This window comes from Echinops telfairi, unplaced genomic scaffold (assembly GCF_000313985.2).
Source record: "Echinops telfairi isolate 266 unplaced genomic scaffold, ASM31398v2 ScPeMD7_5;HRSCAF=22, whole genome shotgun sequence".
Lineage (NCBI taxonomy): Eukaryota > Metazoa > Chordata > Mammalia > Afrosoricida > Tenrecidae > Echinops > Echinops telfairi.
Window position 1 is genome coordinate 39,824,510 of NW_022103901.1, and position 2,495 is coordinate 39,827,004.

The following is a 2,495-nucleotide window of genomic DNA, read 5'->3' on the forward strand; positions in this document are numbered from 1 at the left end:
CACGGCGACGGCGGCGGCTGCGCGCGGGCGCCCCGAGTGGGCCCAGGCTCGCCCGGAGCCTCTCCGGGAAGACGACACGCCGCACGCTGGTTACACGCTGCAAGACTTGGGGACCTTTCGACATAATTGTTCGTTCTCAGGCGTGATGATCCTTTAAACCGACTGCAAGCTTTCAAGCCGTCTGAACCCTACCCCTTCCCATACAAATAGCCTATAGACCCCGGCCACGCTGGCCACCCTCTGGGCTCTGCCGGCCCGTGGACCCCTCCTCCTCCTGCTGCTGGATCCAAGGCCCCCGGGAGGGAGGAGGTTTTGGTGGTCCGGGCTTCGGGCGAGCAGCCCCGCCTCCTCGAGTAGGTGCTGGGGCCGCAGCCCTCCCCTACTCTGGGCTGCCTTGTGCCCTTGGTGCGAGCTGTTGGGCCGGGGGCGGGTTCTTCCACACATAGGCCTGGATCATAGAGTAGGCGCCTGGCTGGTAGACCTGTCTTTGAACGAAAGAAAACAAACGAGAGTTGGGGATGGCCGGGTGGGGAGTCCTGGAGCCCGGTGGGATCACCATGGACTCTCCTGGTGTGCTAGGCGCGCGTGGCTGGCGCTAGTGTACACTGCCCTCTACGGATGAGTGCGGACCGCAGCTGCCGGCTTCTCTCTGGAAAAGCCTGGTGATACCAGGCGCTCTACCAGCAGGCCCCAGAGTGCCTCCCTGTTCTTGGCTGCACGGGGTGGCCTAGCGCTAGCTTAGCTCAGCTAGCTTAGCTCTGGGTCCCGTCAGATCCCTGAATTCCTGTGTGGCAGGGGTAGGTGGAGGTCATGTGTGTGGCTGTCCTGGGGTGTTTGTGTGTGCTGCAGAACCGTGCCATGGGAGGTTATTCCTGAGACGTTGATGAACCATCTGTTCGGCGCCCCTGTTGAGGAACAAGAGAGATGCCACCATCTGGGGAACATGTGACCTTTTGGTGGACGACTTGGGTTTAGTCAGCCCTTACAGCAGAGGAGGCCCAGGGTTTATGTGTAGGTGCCTGCCCCTGCATGTGTGACGATGCATGAAACAATGTGGTGGGGACTATCTGCACGGCAGAGCCAGCCTCCCTGGGTTCTAATCCCACCTCTGCAGTCTCTAGCCACGGGGCCTGGCATGGCTGGTTCCTATGCTGTTGTCACAGAGATACCACAAGCGGGGGTGGGGGGTGGGGGTGGGGTGTCTTAGCAGACAAACAGATCTGCTTAAGGTTAAGGCCAGAAGTCAGAACTGGGGCACTGGCTCTGGGGCTGTTGGCAGGGTGGGGGGTCGGGGGTTGTCCTCCAGCTTCCACAGCCTAGTCCAGGAGATTTCCTTGAGTCTCGACCTCTGTCCTTGCCTGTTTCTGCTCACTATCTGACCTTTTTCTCTGTCAGTATCTCAAGACCAGAGCTGTTTCATGACTATCACGAAGACAACCGATTCCCATTTGGGGGCAACACCACAGCCTGGAGGTTAGGATTGCAACGCAGGTTTTGGAGGGGGAACCAGTTTTACCAGTAACGAGCGTGTGATGAAGCTCTCTGCCTCAGCTTCTTCCCCTGTGAAATGGGACCAATAAGTCCTTCCAGCCTGCCTTGTTTTGAGATTATCTGTATGGTTCTAGGTCAAGTGTTAAGCGTGATCCCCGTATGAGGTATGGAAACTGTCACTCTCATCGGAGAGTGCCTGGCCGTGGGCGGTGGCTTCCTGTGAACCCATGTAGAGGAGTACAGGCCAGAGAAGGCCCAGCAGAGAGGGCGGTCTGCAGGCCTGAGTGTGGGTGATGGGGCTAGGAGCAGCAGGCACTCATCTCTTGACCGAGTCCATGGTCCAGGCCAGAGGAGGCAGTCCGGCTGGGCCGACTCCTGCAGAACTTGTCCTCCAGCAGTACTCTGTAAATGCACAGCTGTTGGCCCACGTGCAGCCCACCCCTCACGGACAACCCAACAGGACTGCTTGAGGAAGCCATCCTCCCTCCCCACAGGCTGAGACCTCCTCTAGGCCACTCCACACTCCTTCCCAGCACCCTCCATTCTTATGTAAAAACACCTGTGGTACATTGACTTGAACAATACCTGATGATGCTGATGCTGAAGCCCGTTAAGCCCCGTTGGAATGCTGACTTGGCCCAGCAATCTGGCCTCCCTGTTTTGCAGATAGGGAAACTTAGGCTGTTTCCCCAACTCGAGGCAAAGGCAGGGGTCATAACCTGGATAAGCCTTGACCTTGTGTACTGTGTTGTAACACCCCTGTCTCCTTATCCTTGTGACCCCTCCCAACCATGGGGCTGCCCCTAGCAAACCAGCCGGTGCCCCAGAAGTTCCAGACTGGCCTGAGGTGAGGGAGGCAGGTCTCACCAACCCTTTGTAGCTTCAGACTCTTCTGTGCCTCAGTTCCCCTGCCTGGGTGGAACCCTGGTTAGAGAGCCAAAGTGTCTGTGATGGGTTGCCAGGGACATGGGCTGGCCTCTGGGCCCGTCATGACTGGCAGTTTG